The sequence below is a fragment of the Eurosta solidaginis genome, chromosome 5 (genome assembly GCF_040869045.1).
Source record: "Eurosta solidaginis isolate ZX-2024a chromosome 5, ASM4086904v1, whole genome shotgun sequence".
NCBI lineage: Eukaryota > Metazoa > Arthropoda > Insecta > Diptera > Tephritidae > Eurosta > Eurosta solidaginis.
The window spans coordinates 222,915,636-222,938,640 of NC_090323.1; the positions used below are offsets into that span (position 1 = coordinate 222,915,636).

General features: G+C 35.8%; 1 protein-coding gene across 4 annotated transcripts in view; it reads left to right on the top strand.

The window, feature by feature from the left end:
* LOC137252581 (uncharacterized) overlaps positions 1–23,005 on the top strand; it is a 687,899-nt gene that overhangs the window by 200,568 nt on the left and 464,326 nt on the right. The gene's annotated exons all lie outside the window — the stretch shown is intronic.

Here is a 23,005-nt window from a genome sequence, read left to right on the forward strand (position 1 = left end):
ATGCATGCAAAAGGGTGCTAGAATGCACGTAGGCCTATCGCCCAGACTTTCCCTATTTACTGCAAATGTCAAGCAAAACTTTGCTATGAGTTCTTTGTTTGGTGTAAACCCACACAAAAAAGTGCGTTTACCAAAAAACCGGAAGGAGTATGCTGATGACCAATGATAAGTATAACGGGAGCCCTGAAAATTATTCCCAACAGCAGTATTGCATGCCATTGCGCACATCCCACCTGCAGACCTTAAAAAAATTTAAAATACAGAGCGCAATTTGCCTCCGAGCAGAATTAGGCCAAACTTATCTTTCAATTTGAGTGGTGCACCTTTTAAGTTCTTCCTACAATTTGACGGGATAGGACCTATATGCTTTATGCCAACTTCGAGCGACATCTATTAAGAAGATGAATTTTCACCGAAAAGCATTTTATGAAAGAAAAATACGCGTTGAAATATTTTCCAAACCACTGCCGAGGGGCGAACCGGCCAAAAAAATCCTTAGTGTCTAATCAAAAAAATTTGTTATAAATTTTTGTTATTGGTTTGCGAAGTACGCTACCGCCACACCACGACGACAGCCGCTGCACCACCTGCAGACCTAATTGTCAAAGATATAGCGCTAGCAACTGTAACAAGGCCAAGGCCTCGGGGCAGCTTGAGTGCAAGCTTCAGTGATAGAAATATAGCGTCGTTAAATACACATATCCCGAACGGACTATATGATGCCGTGCTGAGCTTTGAAATAAATCGTGTGGCCAAAATAAAGCTGGAGGGTTGCCGCATGGTTGAGGAAATGGAAGAAAAAACTACACACGTGTATTCTGATGTTTCCATATTAACCGAAGGCGTGGGTTCTGCTGTTTACTGTGTCGTTGCAGAAAAAGTTAGATCCCTCCAGATCATTGCAGTGTCTTTAAGGTAGAAATTGTTGCGATGAAGAAAGCAGCATGAATTCAAGAGGAAGCGTACTTAATTCTGCAGTCGCGTGAATAATATATACGTTGATAGTATTCTAATAATTGGCCTGAACACCCGCACCGCAAGTTCTATTTACTCCAAACTGGAAAACGAAGCGGAAAATGTGGGTTCGATGGTGAATGAAGGCAAAAAATGTCCCTGCTGTCAGCACATTTGCGCCTTGGCAATCACGCCACTGTCGGGAGCGCTAATTTCGAAATAGTAAAAGACTCAGTTTATTTGGAAGACCGTATTAACACAAGCAACAGCATCAGCGCTGAAATCCAGCAATTACAAAATAAAGTCTTCCCTCGGCAAACGAAAATCATGATAAACAAGTCACTTACCGTACCAGTCCTGCTTTATGTTTTGCGAATGAAAGATAATGTTCCGGCTAAGAAAATATTTTTATCGGAACCCGCCTATGGAAGCAGAGGATGATGACAGCCGCCACCCTTGAAAGGACCAGATAAAAAGCGATTTTAATTCTCTTGGTGGCGCCAGTTAACCCAACAGCAGCAATTGGCTTGTTTTGTTAAACGACCGTAACCGTCTAAAGCATTGAAAAGACTGCGCTCGGCCCGACATTACATCTATGCTGGGTTCCCGGTTATAAAGTTATAGAATGCAAAATACTGATGAGTAGGTAAAGGAGGTTATAGCACTCGACGAATCAACATTGGACGTCCCAAACCGTTTGGGCGAAATCAAAAAGGAGTTGCTTATGACCCATCATGTAGTAAGAACTTGAACATATGCGCGGGGCTGCAAAATTTCCAAAAGCGTTACACTCTTAAAGTGGCTCATATCTTTGAGATCAGATTTAAGGCTGACGTTAGGCGTACTAACTGGACACTGTCAGCTGGTGTCACATGTTTATAAATTAGACTCCGTCAGTAACAGCAGATGTAGGAAGTGTGAGTTGTTGGTTCCCTGCAACCGCGAGGTCAACGCTTTAGCTACTAGAGGCGGCTGAGTTGTCAGGACTCAATGCAGCAATTAAGCTAGGTTCTATAAGTCCTGGTACCTAATTACGGTTTCTCCGTTTGTGCGCTTAACAAACTCTGGTAACACTTTGGATAAATTCAGTCTGCGTGAGGTCGTTGTTGACTGGCGAGATCAACCTTACGTCGTTTAAACATCTAGTTTATATATTCTTAACCGAATTGATATTTTGAGGTTTTATAAAAAAAATAATAATTCATCTACAGCAGCGAACATAAAAAGTATCAGAAATTTGTAAATAAATTTTTCCGATTTTTTGGAAAAGCGTTTTTAAAACTTGGCGGCCACCGTGGTGTGATGGTAGCGTGCTCCGCCTGCCACACCGTATGGCCTGGGTTCGTACCACGGGCAAAGCAACATCAAAATTTTAGAAATAAGGTTTTTTTCAATTAGAAGAAAATTTGTCTAAGCGGGGTCGCCCCTCGGAAGTGTTTGGCAAGCGCTCCGAGTGTATTTCTGCAATGAAAAGCTCTCAGGAAAAACTCATCTGCCTTGCAGAGGCCGTTCGGAGTCGGTCATAAAACATGTAGGTCCCGTCCGGTCAATTTATAGGGAAAATCAAGAGGAGCACGACGCATATTGGAAGAGAAGCTCGGCCTCAGATCTCATTGGAGGTTATCGCGCCTTACATTTTTTTTTTTTTTTAAAGACATACATAGATTCAGTTGCGAAATTCATAAAAGTTGTTTGGGAAACTATTTTGTAAAAAAAAAGGAAAAATTTACGAAATTTTGCTTCTGCTATTTTATAGTTCGCTACTGTTCCAGAATTAGTTTGTTTTTCTATAAAGCCCCAAAATATATGAAAATAACTTTTTGCTTGTTTTTTTTTTTAATTCTAAACAAAAATACATAAAAGGATTGGGGGAAACGCTTGCAAAGTCTGCATGCTATTCACACGTTCAAACAAAATATTTTAAACAGCTTTATATCGTTTCATATTGTATTCAAAAGCTTTCTTTTATGTTTCAGAAAAAAGCAAGAAAAATGTAAAACCAACATGTGTGTAAGATGCGAAATAGAAAAAGTTGTGCAATATAACTGTATATATATATATATATATATATATATATATATATATATATATATGTATATATATGTATGTATATATTTAGTATAACATACACAAACAGTAACAACTATACCAAAGCATCAGCTATAAAGACAGTGGATTTTGTTTGGAAATATTGAAAATCCACCATTGCATAGCGGTTTTTGGCTCAATAAATTTTTTTGCCGTACTTTGCGGTTTGCTTGTTTAAGTCAATATAATCGTGTAGCTATAATATGCAACAAAAAACAAACAAAAAATTGAAAATTTTTCATAAATTAAAAAGATGCAGCAATAAATTAGTCAAAATATATTTATATGGGTTGTTCTCTAGAAATCGTCAATTTCTAAAATTTCAAAATTTTAAACTGTTAAGAAAATCTTTTAATTTTTATTTTATTACTAGCAGATCAGGCAGACGTCGTTCTGCACTAAATTCGTTCAATCCCTATCTCCACCCCTTTTTCTTATCCTTTTATTCACTGCTCTTTCTGCCTTTCTCTTTCTCTGCATCTCTTTCTCCTTCTGCATATTTTCCCTCACTTATTTTCCACTTCATTTATCGTTTTTTATCTTTCTTCGTCTTACTCTATATCTTTATCATTCTCTTTCTCCTTTTCTCTTTTTTTTCGAGTTATTCTTTTTCTTTTCATTTACTCTCAGTCCCAGTCTCAATTCCAGTAGCAGTTCCATGCCTAGTCCAAGTCCCACTCCCAGTCCCTGTCCCAGTTCTTGAATCAGTTCCAGCCTCATTCACAGTCTCATTCTCAGTAGGTCCCTAGACCATTTCACGCAAGAAAAGGTGCCGTAAATACTAATATAGGCAAAGGTTTGATAAATACCGAGTTTTTGGCATTCGAACCATGAATAGAATTTATTCGAATAGATCGGTACCTGTATACCAAATTTCATGCCAATTGAACCATGAATAGAATTCGGAAAGATTGGTCCCTGGTCTACTTACCGGAAAAAAGTAGCGTAGATAACATTTTTGTAATTTTTCTCCCCGCAAAAACAATCCTCGTACTTCAAGGAATGTTCTAAAATTCTAAAAAAACGAATTCGAGGACCTAACATAGCCCGCCTATGCGCAGCTAAAAGCAAGGAACAAAAAATACAAAGAAATCTAGACGTCGAAAAACTGCAATAGCAACCAAATGCCAATGATTTCGTAACTCGAACTTTACACCTGAGGCCAGGAGTTAGCACGATGGAATGGAGGAGCAGTCTCTTAATATACATATCTCTAAAATACTTTGTAACGCCGCCGTGGAAAAAATGGTTAATGGCGGCCACGGAACCACGGTGCAACCGAAAGAATGGGGTAAGTGCGATGATCTGAGCTACTACCCATTATCTGCGGAGCTATTCAAACACTGCGGCGAGCAGTTGGTATTGAAATACATCAGCTTCCCTACAAAACATGACAAAAGCTTGTCCGACGAATGGAGTGGTAGTGTTCTTTGACCGGTCCACAAGAAGAGCGATTCTGCAAACTGCGCAAACTGTCACGGAATCAGCCTTCTTAATACCCCATTTAGTGACCTGTCAAGCGGAAAAAGATCAAAGCCCACCGTAAATCGGCTTTTTCGACCTTACATGTGTGGCTTCAGATCTGGTTAATCTACCATCGACCATATTTTCACTATGCGTCAAATCCTTGAAAAAATTCGCGAAAAAATATTTGATACACAACACATCTTCATTGAATTTAGAGCCATCTTCGACAGCACGAAAAGGAGCTGCCTGTATGCCGCTATTTCTGAATTTGGTTTCCCTCTAAAACTTATACGGCTGTGCAAAATATCGTTGAGCAACACCATCAACTCAGTTGGAATTAGGAAGGATTTCGTACTAACTAAACAAGTCTTCGGACAGTGTTACCCCTATCGGGATAATATACATTGGCCTGAATACCCGCGCCGTAAGTTCTGCGGAAAAGATGGGTTTGATGGTGAATGAAAACAGAACAAAGTACCTGCTATCGTATAGCAAAGAATGAGCGAATTTGCGCCTTGGCAGCCACGCCATTGTTGGCAGCCTTACCTTCGAAATAGAGAAAGATGTCATCTCTTTGGGAACCACCATAAACAAAATAGGCAATTGAAAAGTAAATTCCTCTATCGACAAACGGTTGTCATGCTTTTCAATTCCATTATCGTACTCCTCCTGCTATATGATACAGAAGCATGTACCATGAAAACATCAGATGAGGCGGCCCTGGAAATGTTTGTGGTACTCTAGGCGTTTGCGACGAAAAAGATTTAATGATAAACTGTGCGAGCTTTATGTACGCAGCAACATAGTCAAGCGAATTAAAACACAGCGATTACGTTAGCTAGGCCGTGTTATGCGAATGGAAGATGATTTTCCGGCTAAGAACTTATTTTTATCGGAACACCTCTATGGAAGAAGAAGAGGAACGGTTTAAATTTCCTTGGTGCACCATAAAGTCCAACGAAGAAGCGGCTGACGCCTGGTTGGATAACCATAGCACTTTAAACGGTTAAGCGCCTATAATATAAGTAAATAAAATTGTTCATCAAAACTGTCTTATCTAGACAACAAGAAACGTGAAACTTTGTTTGAGGATTATCGGTCTGCTGCTCTATGAATAGTAGTGTTCTCTATATATTGCAACCGAGTATTTGGATATTACGAATGTTATACGATTATTGCTCAGCTCCATTTAGGACAACAATGGAGTCAGTTTCGTCCTTATTTGTTTATGTTTCAATTTCATGAAAGGTATAAAAATTTCATGAATTTGAATTGGTATATTAACTTCGTCACGAATCTCAAAATTTTAAGACCTTAAAGGAAAATAGATAGAAAGAAATTATCAGGATGAACAGGTGAGTTGTTTTAGCCATGTCCGTCTGTCTGTTTGTATACAAACTAGTCCCTCAATTTTCGAGATATCTTGATAAATTTTGGTGAGCGGGTATATTAGACATTTGTCAGAACCGGCCGGATCGGACCACTATAGCATGTATACCCCATATAACCGGTTTTTCAGAAAAGAGGATTTTTGTCATATCTTCCTCAATTTATCAGATTCAAACTTCAAACTTCACCAAAAGCTTTCGTATATTGCATATATTATTGTCTGAAAAAATAGATGAGACCGGTGATATATATAGCATATATCTCCCGCTTACGTACACTTACGCTTCGCGGTCATAGCTTTTATATGCAGACCATAAAAAATGTGAAACTTTGCATCCTCAGACAAAGTACCAACCTATTTTTTTATTTTATATTTATCTTAATATTCGCTTAGGTATGTGCATAAGTTCACTATATATTTCTTATCTTATACATCCGATTATTTGGATGTTACGAATGGGATAAGATTATTGTTCAGCCCCATTCATGAAAGTAATGAAGTCTTCGGCACAGCCGAAGACAGTCCCGTTCTTACTTGTTTAAATTTTGTTTAGTATTAAAATTTAAAATGACAGATGGCATCTCATAATTGTGGTGATAATTCATGCGTTAAACATGCGTACGCCTACACGAATATCATTTGTCAGTAACTTAAGAGAGCAATACATTCTCGAAAATCGCGCATTGTGCGTAAAGACCTTATTCTCATGGGATTTTTGTATTTAGTATATGATAAATAATATTTGTATACACCTTTGTGAAATGTGATTCTACGTTTCTTATTTCATATTTCATATTAAAAATAAAAAAAACAAGTAAGGACGGGACTGTCTTCGGCTGTGCCGAAAACTTTATACCTTTTATGAATGGGGCTGTACAATATTCTTATCCCGTTCGTAATCTCCAAATAATCGGTTGTATAAAATAAGCAATATATGGTGAATAGATGTACATACCTAAACGATTTTTAAGATAAATATAAAATAAAAAATGGCAAAAAATCCCCTTATCTGAACGATCGGTTTTATAGGATATATACTAAATATAGCTCCGATCGAAATGATTTTTACAGGAAATCTTCTATGATATTGTCACGGATATTAGCATCACTAAGCTATACCATCACTAACGCCATGCTAAGCAGTATTTACGTCAATAATCAAATCAAGTATACACATATATAAGGCAGCCGAGAGAGATGTCACACACAGATGCATTTACTTATACGCCTATGTGTACTGGAGAAACTGTAAACTATAAACATTCACATCAATAATTCAATCATTATGTATCTACATAAACGAATAAATAATTGCATCTACACATATGTACGTATACGAGCAGCGGAGCGGCAATGCACAAACACATGCATATATCTTATCTGAGTTGTCACAAGAGAGGGCAATAATTTGTGCACGTAGTTGTGGCTGGCGATTTTGTAGCCGAAACTAACTAGTAAGTTCTGGAATGGAAAAGCCTAGAAGTATGCGATTAGAAATCAAAAAGTATAAAAGGCGCGACAGTAAAGGCGAGGAGTTTGAGTTTGATTTGAGTTGTCAAGCAGTTACGACTAAGACGATATCTAGCGAGCAATAGCAGTATTATTTTGAATAGTGGAGTTTCATTTGAGCTATCAGTTTGGTTATTAAGCTATTCGTTGCACAGTTTGGGTGTTATTGTGAAGTATTTTAATAAAGGCCATTTTTCCATTATTCAATATTGGAGTTATTTATTCAACAGTTTAGCGATACGAACCTAGCAAAAGGGCAAGGAAGAGGAATTTGCAGCAAATTCGTTACAATATATTAGAATATATATCACCAAGTTTCACGTTTGTGCTTTCTTAATTGCGAAAGGAATGATCAAAATATTCTTATCTGAACGATCGGTTGTATGGGAGATATATTTTATAGTGGTCCGATCCTACCGAATCCGACAAATGTCTAATATAATGCAAAAATACATCCTTGTACCAAATTTCATTGAGACATCTCAAATTGGAGGGACTAGTTTGCGTTCAAACACACAGACGGACGGACAGGCGGACGGAGAGACGGACGGAGAGACGGACATGGCTATATCAACTCAGTTCGTCGCCCTGATCAATTCGGTATACTTAATGGTGAGTCTATCTTCTATATTTCTCAACGTTACAAACATCGAACCAAAGCTAATATACCATTTCATATTCATGAAAGGTATAAAAATTATAAAAAAAAAAACTTTTTAGTTCATATTCACATCTTTCATATTTCGTTGAAAATGGCTAAGTTATAATAAACAAAAAAAAGCAATTAGGGCATACATTTTTGTCGCCAATTTGAAAATTATATTTGTTTGGGCCTGAGGCAGTTCTTGATTTAAAGAGTTCTACGACAACTCTGTATATGCAAGCTTAATGTTTTAAAATCCATATAAATTTATTATGCCGCAATGCGTTAAAAAATGTAAATGGAGGCAACTCAACACAATAATAAATTAAAGTGACACTCGCAGATAAACGAAACTGGGCCATATGCCATAATAAAGAAATTGAAATGATAACGAAAAGTGGTATTTTGTTGAAACGAAGCGTGTGGATTGCGTGTTGTCACGTTTATTAAATATTAATACGCAGCTTAGTTAAAGGATATGTGTAGGAATGTGCATGTGTTTATGTGGCATGCTATTGTGCGGGTTCATAAGTTTTCAAAAGGTTGCGTATACGCCCAGGTGTATGTATATGAATTACAAAGAAGATGAGAATGAATGAATGTATCTATACTTATATAACTACATACTACGGATGACGATGCCGGCATCCTAGTCTTCTCTAAGTCCCGGATTGTACTCAAATCCCGAAAATTTTGAAAATAGCATTTCAATATCTATTTGTATAGTTTGAAACTTGTTTTAAAAATATTTCCTTTTAAGAGTAAAACAAGCATACAACTGGGGTAAGACAAAAAAAAAAAAAAAATAAAAACAAGTAAGGAAGACTAAGTTCGGGTGTAACCGAACATTACATACTCAGCTGCCAAATTACAGCTTTCAAAACTTTTAAATTACCTTCTTCTAGAAGTGGGCGGTGCCATGCCCGTTGTCCAAAATTTTACTAATTTTCTATTCTGCGTCATAAGGTTAACCCACCTACCAAGTTTCATCGCTTTATCCGTCTTTGGTAATGATTTTTTCGGTTTTTCGAAATTTTCGATATCGAAAAAGTGGGCGTTCATTTTAAATAGCGATCTAAGATAAGTGGCCAGGAACTCACACACCAAATTTCATTAAGATACCTCAACATTTACTGAAGTTATCGTGTTCACGAACAGACGGTAGAACGGACGGGCATGGCTAAATAAATTTCTTTTTTCGCCCAGATCATTTTGATTCATAGAATTCTATATTTATCTCAATTAGTTTATGCCGTTACGGGGTACAGTTATGCGAAAAAATTAATATACTCTATATATATAATATATTTATATATATATATATATATATAATATCGAAAACATGATCAAATTATTGACATCAACTTGGCAAACGTTTTACGATCTGTGGCTAAACATATTTTTACTCTAGGGATGACTATGCAATTGTCAAACCATTTCTAAAAATTATAATAAATCATGGATCTAACGAGTACTATTTATCACTAGCTAACAGGGATATACGATCCCTGTTATTTCCACTAGCTTACTCTAAAGTAGGCAACTCGGCGATGGTATTGGAAGGAGGGCAGTGGAATTTTGTTGACCAAGAACTATGTCTATTAGATAACTTTTAGCCAAAGGGTATACCCGGCTTTGTTTCAATTCAACCTCCACTATAATTTGTGTTAATGAATAGGAGGAGAGTGACAACCGAAAGAAGACTTACGCCGTACTATCTATACGTCGTACTCAGAGAGCAAAACTTCCGAAAATTCAACAAGTTTCTTTATGAAACGGCAGGTGAATCTAATCAGTGAAGATTATTGGAGTAGAGTACGAATCATGGGGAGTATCGTGCAGTATTAGGAATTGCCACGCGCTTTGAAGTGGTGCTCAACAAAACATACCTGGAGAGCGAGAGCTTGGAATGAGCCGTGAGGCGGTAAAAGTAGGTCGAGGGCAGTTCAAGAGTTTTGACGCGAGAATCCCTCAGCACAGCAACCGTTAGGAGAAAGAAGAAGCTGCAGACCGAAACAGACATAGTTAACTATAGAAATGCATTAGATCTATCCCTTTCTGTGATCTCTGCTGCTTCCAACGAGAAACAACTAACTCATCCTGTAAGTTGTCCATATTGTGAAATGTTGGGGCTTAATCCAGACTCTCAACGCTTCAGCTAAGAGAAGAAGTAGCATTTGGGCTAAGAAGCACAAAACGAAAGTTGAATTGAGCTCACCTTTATCTGTAATTTCAACTCGTTCAAAAAAACATGGCCTTGAATTTATCAAATTTATGCAGTTTTTAAATTACTTTAGATTCGTACACACAGAAATAAAACTATTAACGTACGCGTAACGTAACGTAGTTTTACAAACAATTGCTACTTGGAACAAGTGTAGACTTCCGAAAACTTACGTTAGTTTTATATCTCATATTACATTAAAGCTGGTGTCTAAAGGTTTGTTTGACATAGAAACTAATTCCGAAACTTGGAAAGTTCAGGGTTTCGAGATATTCGTGTCTAAAATTTCGAAAATCGCCAAATAAACCTTTGCAACTACAAACTGGACTACACTTTCTTTAAGGTTACAATGTAAGGAACCTAAATCTGGAGTCAAACCCGTTCAGGCACTTCACGTTTTTGGATAATCGAACATAAGTACTTCATAAACCATGTTTTAAGAAACATTTGAGGTTATGTCATTTCTCAAACTTTTTTCAAGTGTTATTGTACCAAAAAGTATCACAAATACTCTTCAAGGTCCTTTCCAGGTTTTTAGAAAATCTATTTTTCTGAAAAATCGTCTATTAAGTTTGCCAAATTTGTCAATGCTCACGTTTTTTCAATATATCGACATCAGCGCAAAACCCAGGAGGCCAATTCTCAGATGCGAAAAAAGATTTTCTTAAAATTCAAAATGGATTTTGAAGAGTGGTGTTACACCAACGGTACTTAAAAAACTTGTGTCTATACACTTTTAGGTTTGAATATCTCAATCTTACAAAACCGATATTTTTTTGCTATTCAGCATACTCGTTTAGTGAAATACTGATATCAACTAAGTTTGCTAGAAAATTTCTGTTTCTCGTAGTTACTATAATGCGTTTGCAACATTGTTTCGATAAAACAGCTGATTTTATGTTCAGTGATTGAAGATCCCGAAAATCCCGAACAGAAAATTATCTCGAAAATCGTCACCCCTCTATATATCCACCTAATCTCAAGTAAGAAAGTTATCCAACATTCAGTAAAACAAGTAGTAAACTTTTTAAGCAGCCAATTCACAGTACTTAATTAATTTAACTGCTTTTTGAGGAAATAATATTTGGTATTCTCCTTCGTCTAATTAAGTTTTGGGGTGTGTTATCGATGTTCATGGTCCTGCCGGATGAAAATCCGATATGTTCCGGTCCCAATAAATCGGGAACGATTTAATATGATCATATTAGAACTTGTAGGCGTTTCCACACTCCCCTGCACCCCATCTCCATGGAGCTTGGGGTCCCCAGAACCTCGGCTTCTAGAGAAATAAAATTCGCTACAGGTAACAATTGGATTAGGAAATCTATAAATTGCGCTACACAACCCCTTGAATCATTTGGGTATTAGATCCCAATCTAAACAAGAAAATTTCTTGTTGCACTAATAAACCTATCTGATAATAATAATAAATTTAAATTCAAGTTAAAGTTCAAAATGAAGTTTAAGTAGTTGCATCAGCAAATTTTTATACCCTTTACCCCAAGTAAATCAATCAATCTTTATTGATCGTAACCAATATTTACCTCCCACCTTTTTCCCATTTCACATTCTTCCGTTTTATAGTTTTTGTATCTTATCGATCCCGATCCTGAGTCCTGCTCCCACTCATGGTCTGCCTCATTAATATTTTCCTACAAATAATTCAATCTACAGATCTTATGCAGATGCATTTTTTCTAAGAAACCCTTTAGCGGAAAATATACGCTGTGAATTTTTCAAAGAGCTGTTCTGAAATTTAGGCAATTTCCTGTTTCATATGAACCTGAAACCTTTAGTACGGTATGCAAGTATTACCATCTTTATATTCAAACTTCTTCTCAGATTGACGCGTATAGGTAATCAGACACAGAATTCCAAAAATGATCCAGACGTATGGCGCCACCTTGCCTGCATCACCTTCGCTTCATTTTTAAAGAAATCTTCAATGTTTTCTCTCTATTGCTACTAAATGTTTTCTGCTCGTTTAGGTAAACATTTAAATTGAAAAGCAAAAACAATTTCACCAACATGGTTCTGCTCGCTTAATTTTTTTGTTTGAAGCTAGTTCATTTCCTTTGGAAAGCTAGTTCATCTCCTATCCAAACAAGATTTTTGACCTGGGAACCACCAACGGAAGGCATTGAAATGAAGGATACCAGCAAGGCTCTATACTCCCTGATGATATCCGAATTTATTGGATTGGATTCCATTGCCTTTAAGGCGGTCTGGCTGTTGACAGTAATCGTTGAGATGATGTTTGGAACAATACTATCCTTGCGCAAACTGGCTGCTCTTTCTATGGTATAGAACTCCACCTGGCAGCCACTGCATGAGTTAGAGAGTGGTTGCGGTTGATTTAACTGCAGATGCTTTGAGTAAATTCCAGCTCAAGTTCCCTTTTCCATGTTTGTGTAGATTATAATGCCCCTACAATTATCTAAACCTTCTTTCCCATTTTTCCTTGAAGTTTATCTTATGCTCTGCACCTCAAAATGAAAAACCGCCATGATGTGGCCAATACCGAACTCCGCTAAATCATTCACTTGCCATGTCATATTATATTGTCGTGTTCCCGTACTAGGTTGATCTCTTTATGTAAGATTCTCTCAGTAGCAGAGTCCATTTTGCAGTCAATTCCTGCGCAAAAACTTGTCAAAGCATAAAGTTGAAAATTATGTCTAACGCTTCCTAAGGCGCGCTGCTCACTACACTGCGCCTGGTATATCCAAACATGGTAGCCTATGCACCTTCCTAACCCAATGTTGATTGCTCTTCTTATCTAGCGCTGCCTACCAGACAAGAGCAACATAAGTAAGTATCGGTCGAATGACTGTGTTGTGATATGCGGTGACAGTCCTCAGTTCCTCCCGAAAGCCCTTTTGCAAGTGTATAATGCTGCCAAACCTTTTTGATCCAGCTAAATTTTGAGTGGAGTATTATGACAAGATATTCGGCTTTAGATGAGAGATTTACCGTTGTGTCTTTTAACAGCGGTAAGTTGAAGAAAGGGAGTTTTCTTTTTCTTGTGGTCAAGGCAATCTTTATTTTCATTGGATTTACCTCCAGCCCGATTTACCCTGTTCGTAGTACTACCCGCAATACTTGCAAAATTGACCACAAGTAAATAAGGTTACAGATTTTTGTCGAAAATAACCACGCTTTGAATTATTTGGTATAATTCCAACACAATAATGCTATCGCGATAGGTTAGGGTAATCAGATTTTAATCTCGGGACTACATTATACTGCTACAATTTGGGAAACAAATTTTCAAAACTGCTTGAGTTCTTTTGACAATCTAAATTGTTTATTTATGCTCAGAAAATTATGAGAAAATTTAAAGCTTGAAAATTTTGCCGCATTTGCAATAAATATGCAAAGCCCATAGAGTGCCCACAAAATGTATGGGATTTGCAAAAGTTTCAAAATTTGTGGCTCTACCAGACAGATAAAAAACAACATCCGTAAAAAAATATGAACATCTGCAGTCATACAGTTCCATGCGGAGTTGACCTAGTAGCTTAAACGCACAACAAATGATGTATGGCATTGGTTTGGGAACAAATTTCGATAAAGAGTTTTTTGACGAATAAAATCCGAAATAGATATTCTACATAAAATTTTCACCTACAATCATGGGTTATTTAGTAGTCACGGAAACTCTAATACCTCTAAAATAATGAGACTGGAAGGAAGTATCGGAAATTCCAAAGCCCCACCTGAAAACAACAGCTTTTCGTCGGGTTTGGTTAACCACGTGGGGGACTTTCGTCAGTCCCATGTTACTTGTACTATGATGTACGTAACGCTATAAAAAACTTATTTTGGATCACTGAGCCTGCGTGGATGGTCCATGTGCATAGGATTTGTCAATACGTTATTTACGAAAACCATCATACCATATTCAAGCACGTATATCCGCACCAGCGATGGATCATTTGGTTTAATAAACGTTTATGTAATCTAAAATATAAAAAGAACAAAGCCTTTAAATGTTTCAAATTAAGTCAGAAGGGGAGGGACTTTCAATACTTTGAGCGACTTCGTATTTACTTTGATTGCCTTCACAAATTTATGTTCAAGCAGTATATGTTTAAAGTTGAATCAGGTCTCAAATCTAATACATCATCTTTCTGGCAGTACATTAGTTCAAAAAGAAAGTCAAATGGGTTTCCAACTACCTTTGTATTTAACGGGTTAGTTTGTGATAACCCACAGGCTTCATGCAATCTGTTCGCTGAATTTTATCAGGGGGCCTTGCAGTGCATGACAACCAATCTCTTCCTACCACGGATTTCCCATCATTATCGCCAATATCAACGTTTGTTGTGGACGCATATGATGTGACTCTTGCGATTTCGAACCTTAAGTTCAACACAAAGTTGGATAACGAGGGACTTTGTTCCGCAGTTTTCAAAACTTGTTCACAAGCTTTAGTGGGTCCAATTACCAGTATATTTAACGCATGTCTTTCTAACGGCGTTTTTATTGACGACTGGAAGGTGTGCTCTTTACACCCAATTTTAAAATCAGGTGACCGACATAACATTTTTAACTATAGGCCTATAGTGAAATAAACCACAGTGACAAAGTTTTTGACAGTGTCATTCAATCAAAACTTTATCTTCACGCACGTAATATACTTAATCCCTGCCAGCACGGTTTTATGCCTGGTAGATCTGCGTGTAATAATCTACTCCTAGTCACGTATGAGATCGTTGAGGCATTCAATTGCCAGTCCCAACTTGGTGTGATATACACAGATTTCTCTAAAGCCTTCGATAAGGTAGACCATGAAGTTTTGTTGCATAATTTGAAAATGTACGGCATTAATGGTCAGCTACTGAAATTTTTCTCTAGTTTTCTCAGTGGTAGGAAACTATTTGTGAAAATGGGGTCCACAACCTCTAGCACTTGTATTAATGCATGGTCAGTTATTCCGCAAGGAACCCACATCGGCCCTTTATTTTTTCTACTATTTATTAATGATTTACCCTTTTCCTTTAATTATGCGAATTTTTGTTTGCTGACGATGTCAAACTCTTTCTGAAAGTTGATAGTACCTCTGATAGCGTTAAGTTGCAGCATGATTTAACTTCTTTCGAAGCGTGGTGTAGTTTAAATCATTTATATTTAAATATCACAAAATGGTCTATAGTAACATATGCTAGGAAGCCAGATATTTTTCTCTCCGACTATCAGTTGGATACTAATGTGCTTAATCGTCTGCCAGATATGAAGGACCTGGGTTTGATATTTGACACCAAGCTCTCTTTTACAACCTCCAAAACGTTTGCACTGATAGGTTTCATTCAAAGAAATACTAGGGATTTTAGAGACCCAAATACCCTTAAATCTTTGTTTACTGCTCTTGTACGGAGCCGGTTAGAATATTGCTCCTTAGTTTGAGTCCATACTACGATCTATACTCAGCAAAAATTGAAGGAGTCCAGAGAGTCTTTACGAAATATGCTTTATATAAAACTAACTTCGAAGGTGGTCGTCCGCCTTACATTGGCAGAAAGAAGCTTCTCGGCCTGCAATCTTTACATGACCGAAGAATTTGCTGCTCATTACTATTGGTATATAATGTAATTAACCATAATATTGATTGTGATGACATAAAGGCTTTGTTCAATGTTTATATGCCCCCACGATCGCTAAGATCGAATCGCTTATTTGCTGATTCAGTTAGTAAAACTAATTACTCGTTGAATGAACCCATTAATAGGTGTATCCACCTTTGTTATAGTTACGCTAATTTTATTGATCTTAATTCAAGTTTTTATACGTTTAAATAAAGTTTGTTTACATTATTTAATTAAATGTGTTATATTTATGCTTATGTGATAAACTGTCTAGTCTGTAAGATTTATAAATCAATAGACTGAAATAAATAAATAAATAAATAAATAAATTGTGCCTTTTATATGCATATAATATATTCAAACAAAAATGCACGACGCCATAGCCTCCGAAGAGATTTCACTCCGCGCTTCCCTTCCAATTTGCGTCGGGGTCCTTTTAATTTTTTCTACGAATTGACGGGACGAGACCTACTTGTTTTATGTCGACTCCGAACGGCATCTGCCAGGCAGATGACTTTTCACTGGGAGCTTTTCATTGCCAAACTCTGTGAGGGGCGACCCCGCTTAAACAAATGTTCTTCTAATTGAAAAAACGTGTTTCTAAAAATTTGATGTTGCTTTGTCTGGTGCGTAAACCCAGAATCTTCGGTGTGGTAGGCGGGTCGCGCTACTACCACACAACGGCGGCCGCCTAAACAAAATAAAATATAAAATTCATTTTTGTTTTGTTTTTAAAATTTGAAAATTAATTTCAGATTAAAAAGTCTATTGAACAAAATAATATTCCACTGAAACTTTCCAGCACTGTTTTAATTTAGATAAAGTTGTCAAAACTGTGCGAGTTAATTTGACAACTAAATATTTTTTGTTTATGCAAATAATGCGAAATTACAATGTACTCGTTTGCGCTTGCATCAACAGGACCAGCCCCCTGGGAAAGCATCTCTAGATAGAAGTTTAAGAAAATGCAGCGTCTGCAGCTTAGGTTTTTGTTGGACGTCATGGAGTACATGGGGGACATTTGTTTTCATCTCAAGTTGAGCACATGTACTTTGGGTATTTCTCAAATGGCTAGTTTTAGGACAGTGGTATTGGCACTGAGAAATATGTGAAGATTGTGACGCACATCTGAATACCAAGGATCCAATTTATATTTCGCCAGCGTAAACCCGAAGCTATTTGAAGCCATGCATGCCTACATCACTCAACCATCGATCACAGCTGAATCATCGCCGTCTGGTCTCTACAGTAGCTTTTATGAATGTACATACGCATTTTATTTTCATATACGTATGAATGTACTCTGTAATAAATTAATTAAAATGAAAAAATCTAATTATTTTTTGTTTTGAAATTTGACATTTAAATTAGGTTAAAAATTATGCTCATCAAAATTATAAATTTTTTACTTTGCATGGCATTGCCGACAGTTTCCAATTATCTAGGTTTTTTCACAATTTAGGTAATAATTTGGGCAAACTCGCACCCAGCTTTAAAAGTTATTTTGAGGCTGTATTTTATGTCAATGCAAAATCGATCGAAAAGATCCTTTGAATTTTACAAGAAAACAAGTTAATATTCAAACATACTGCATGCACATATTAGTAAAAATATAAATACAAGATTTTCAGAAAAACCAATTTTGCATACGTCTTTCTCACTTGTTTCTTAAGTTTCCTTTACATATTCAAAAGAAAATGAGTTTATGCACAGCACGCCCAGTGTAAAGTTTTAAATTGCGTACTGTGCTTACCACTTTTCGAGGTTTTTCATTTTTTCAAATAAAACATTTTATGACATACATATTTTGACATACTGAACAGTTTTCACTGGTATCTACATTAGACTGGGTCGATTTATTAGCCAATATCGCGCCATCGATTTTTCGATAGGATTTGGGCTCAGGAAAAAAACTTCCACTGCGCATACCCAAACAAAAAATATTCGAGCCTGCGAAAATTTTGTTTCCTTTTTTTTTTTGTTTTTGATTTTTAAGGTTTTTTTCATGACCTACGAAAAAAATTTTCATGTATACCCTGTCCGTCCCAAAAATGTTCGCTAAAATCTTTGGCGATAACAGTTTTTTGAAAAAAGAAAAAAAAATATACATATGAAAATTTTTTTAGTAGATACACTGAAAGAAGTGGTGCTAGTAAAATCAACAAATCCGTTCTGTTGTTGTTGACTTAACGGTGATTCGGTGAAATTGATTGAATTACGGTTAATTCGACCGGTTCTTTGTCAAGCGAACAAATTAGTTTAGTCATTTCAACAGAAGAGAAAGTGTCGCCCTTAAATTAACAAAATTCTGTAAAATTGGCAGATTCCTAATCAATCTAACTGATTTTTTTGTTAACACAACTGATTTCGCTGGTCATTTCAACGGCGATCAACAGTCAATACATGATCAAATTTCAAAGAGAGTTTTACGCTCACTGCACTCTCTACTTTTTACTTATAACGATGGTGCCACTTGTTCAAAAAAAAAAAACACACTTGCCGAATTACATGTAAAGTTACTCCAGTGGTGAATTACCTAGCAACTCTTTTTGTTCATTTGACTACTAAAACGGTCAATTACGAATCAACGATTTGTGCGCAGTTGATTCAACATCTTGTTGCGATGGATAAAAATTGACGGAAATTTCGTTTGAATTTACCCGTATTTTGGTTGATTTGACAAGTCTTTTTCTTTCAATGTAGGTCATGAAAAAAACTTTAAAAATCAAAGTCGAAAAAAAGTCAAAAAAAATGAAATTTCGCAGGCTCGAAAATTATTTTTTTGGGTATGCGTAGTGGAACTTTTTTTCTTGAGCCCAAATCCTATCGAAAAATCGATGGCGCGATATGTGTTAACTTTTGTCCATTCAAATCGACCCAGTTTAATCTACATACATATTCATGTGTGTGTTGTGGTGTTGTGGTTTTGCACATAAGTGCACACATTTGCGCTTTATACGCAGGCTTAAATGAAGTTTCCGATGGTTTTTACATTTTAAATATTTAGTTATTCGATCTGGCCTCATTCGTTTGTACTGTAAACATTTTAAAATCCACGAGACGAAGTAATCATACATACATATGTGCATATAAAGTATTTAAAAGTATATTCCAACTATCGTGCCAAGCGTCATATGCAGGCATCTTAACGTTAAGCCAATGAACGTCTTATTTTTTCCTTTTTTATTTGTTTAAATTTTCTTTATAAAAACTTTACAATTATGTAGTACTTTACTTATTATCGGGTATCGTCGAGAAATTTTAAGGTATCATTTAAACATGAGCACATAAACGAATATTAAATATTTATTTGGTCGAGGTGAGGATGTGAATTTCATTTACATATGGGCAAGTCCTTGTTACGGAGGCGATACTCACATACATTTAAAACTGGATAAAAGGAGCACAAGCAGCGGATGTAAGGGATATTATACATTTTCAATAGCGCTACCAGAAGGCCTCCTTTCAAAAAAATGTGGGAGCCTTAAACATATATAACGCGGTTCGGACGTGACAAAGGAAGAAAGTAAATTTTGAATGCATTTGAAAGCTCGCAACACGAAGTGAAGCTTAGGGGAAATTTATCGTTCCTTAAATGAGAGATTGAAGGTAATGAAAAACTCATGCTCCTAGATTTACCCGAAATATTTTCTAAATCGTTGGATATAAGCTAAGGAACGGCAATGGACGATTTGATACGAACGGAACAATTTCTTCTCTTTAAGTAATTCTATATAACCGTGGAAAGATTTTCATTGCGAGACATACCCAAAGCTGAAGGTCTTTTCGAGTACACAAAATCTGTTTACTTAGAATTTCGTATACGCTTTCAAATCCGGTAATAAAGGCCAAAAAACCTTTGCATAAGCGTTGAAAAAGTTTCACTACCATTGTGGCTGAGTGAGGTTGATATTTTTTGCATCACAATTCAACTGTGACTAAAAGCTGGTGAAATTATGCACCACTCCGAACTCTGCACGTTTGCTCATAAAAAAAATGTCTGCAGTTTTTTGTAATGGACGCGACACAAGGATAAAAGTAAGAACAATTTATAAAAACTTCACTTTTGAAAATGTTTAATGCGCAAACATCTTTGTTCACGGCAGGGATAATACTGAATGTAAGCGTGTAAGGATAAGCATAAGCGTAGTTTTTGTATATGGTACGCTATATGGGAGATATATATGTAGAACTTAAAAGAAGGCGGTTTATTGGTATAAGTACTGTACAGGGAAGTTCATAATGTTAGCGTAGAGGCAGGAAAGGAAAGGAAAGGAAAGGAAAGAAAGAGAGTAGAAGAAACGAAAGGTTTGTAATATTTGCGCTATCGACGAGGTATTGACCAGTAATTGATTTGATATCGAAGTGTTGTAAACATATATTCAATTGCGAAGGTTATTATTGGGTTTTTTAATGGGAAAATATCGATTTGGTATCAAAAACAAATTAATTATTTACCAAAAATCTGTCCATATTTTATAAAAAATTATCAATATACTATCTATGCAGTATCCATAAGTTAAAGGTAATTTATCGAAAAGTTATCGATATTTACCGTGATGTGGCAAAAATTGCGTTATAGAGTTGATATGAGTAAAATCAGACAGCAAGTCAAGGGAATGAAATGGATGGAAAAGAAATGAAAGGCAAAGAAAAGAAAGGTAAGGTAAGGAGAGTAAAGTAAAGGAAAAAAAGGAAATAAGAAAGGACAGGTTTGTAAAATTTGTGTTATCGACGAGGTATAGGATAGTTATCGATTTGTTACCGAAGGAATATAAAAATGAATTCGATAACGAAGGGTATTAAATGGTTATAGATTTTTCATCGACGAGCTCTCTGTTTTTATGGAAAAATATCGATTTGGTATAAAAAAGTTATCAATTATTTAAAAAAATTCGATATTTTATAAAAAATTTACCGATTTTCTTCCTATTTGGTATCGAAAATTAAAAGTAATTTATGGAAAAATTATAGATTTTTTATTTAAAATTTATGAATTTGCTAGTGACCGATTTCTTATCGAACGTTCATCAATTTGTTATCGGAATTTTATCAATTTGTTATCGGGCTGTTGTCGATTTGTTAACAATCATTCCTCGGTTTATTTGGATAGAGATATCGCTAAAGCGATAACAAGGCGACAACTATCAAATAACTCGATGAAAAATGTTTGTTTAAACATCGAACTTCACGAATACTCGGTACTCAAGACTTATTTCTATACTTTTTTTCTATGTTAAATAAAACTCTAGAAACATTTAAATATGAGCAAATATATGAATCTTGGTGCAATAACGTAACTTTTAAAAACATAAAGCCTTTATGAAATCAAATTTCTCTGTCATGGATAAAGTAAAACAATTAAATATTATATTTCCACATCATACAATTAACCTTTTAAACGAAGTCATAGAAATAAAGCGTCAGCACTTTTAATTTTAGTTTCGTGGTGTACTTTATTTTGGATTCACCCATATATATCCAGGTCTGTATATGATGAACACCAGTTTTTTATAAACACGCAAGCTCTTCAATTTAAGCACGATACCAAAACCGCACAGAGCCCTTACACTGTCTCACGCTATGAAATGCGTGTGTGTTTTAATGAAAAAGAGGTATTTATACCGTCGAAGTGCCCTAACAGTAGTGTGTCCGTAATTTTACACGATTTTTTTTTTGTTGTGTTTTAATTTATTGCAAAAAAAAATTCATAAATAATACAGAGGTATGCAAAAGTATGCAAAACTTTCATAATTATGAGGAAAATCGAAACTGGAAGCAGTAGTATTTGTAATGTTTATTCAATCATTTAATATTAGAATCTACGTATTCCGAACTTGTTTGAAAAAGAGAGTAAATGAAATACATTTTTGACGCTAGAATGAACGATATAAACAAAAATTATTGCACCACCTACGAATTTAAAACATGGCAACTAAAATGAGTGTGTTCAAAGTCAGCTGTTGGCACCACCTAAGTGCCAAAACAACGCAAAATTCAAAAGTATTTGGGCCTTAAGATTCAGCATTCCTTCTTATTACAGGTGTGCTACTTCCATTTTATTCACTGAAAATATTTGAATTTGCGACGTTGCTCCCCGACAGTTGGAAATATAAAGGGCACCCTAATGCCCGTACTTGTATAACTGTATATATCAGGTAGTTTTGAGGGCTTATTACGATTTTTTTTTATACAAAAGCTTGTTTCTAATTTTGAATGTATTACATTATTTTATTTCTATTTATTTAATTTTTTTTTTCATTCACTTAGCTTTTATTCACCTCATTTTCATTGTAATTTATTTTTATTGTAATTTATCTAATGCTACTTTATCCGTTTAAGTGTTTAGCGAAAAAAATGTGTTCTTGTACTGGTTGCTGCATGCGAAAGTTCCATGAAAATAATGCGTCTAGTCCAGTATGAGTTCGGGATGTATCGCAAAGGAGTATGCGACTATATCAAGTTTCATCTCTTTATATGAGTTGGATTGATTCCTTTTGTTTTAACATGCCTATGGAGAGACTTTTCAAATCTGTTTATGCCGGAATGGGTAGCGAAGGAGTGATCCCTTTTATACCTCTGCGAGTACTGTGGGACAAGTCCTTTTTCTTGTCGTCTTCTTTGCCTACATGTACTGTTAGACAAGTCCTACCCTACAGGAATTGTAACCATTCTTATAATTTTTTTGAGCTCTAAACCAGTATTTAAATTTTTTTTACGTGTTGGTATTAGAAAAACACAAAGCAAAAGCACTATCGTAGAATATAGTGTAACGTAGGTACTAGTTTTTTTGGCTCGGTATGGGGCTCCTCACTTTTTTCAAATTGGCTACATAATTTTTTTAAACTGACTAATCCAAAGTGTACCCAAAAGTTACTAGGGAGGTCAAATATACCACAATGTAGACAAAAGTGACCAGTCGCAGACCACTCTCTTGAGAAATTAAGCGCACCATTTTTTTGCAGGATTCCGATTCGTTTCAAAGTAGCGCAGTTTAAATGTTGAATTCAATTTATGGAGCGGATAAATCAACTGAATAATAATACATTGTTTTAAATGAGTATTTAGTTAATCACAAGTATATATGTAAATATACTGGTAGTTGTGTGCTTCAAATTTGTTTGCCTTTTAGAAATTAATTG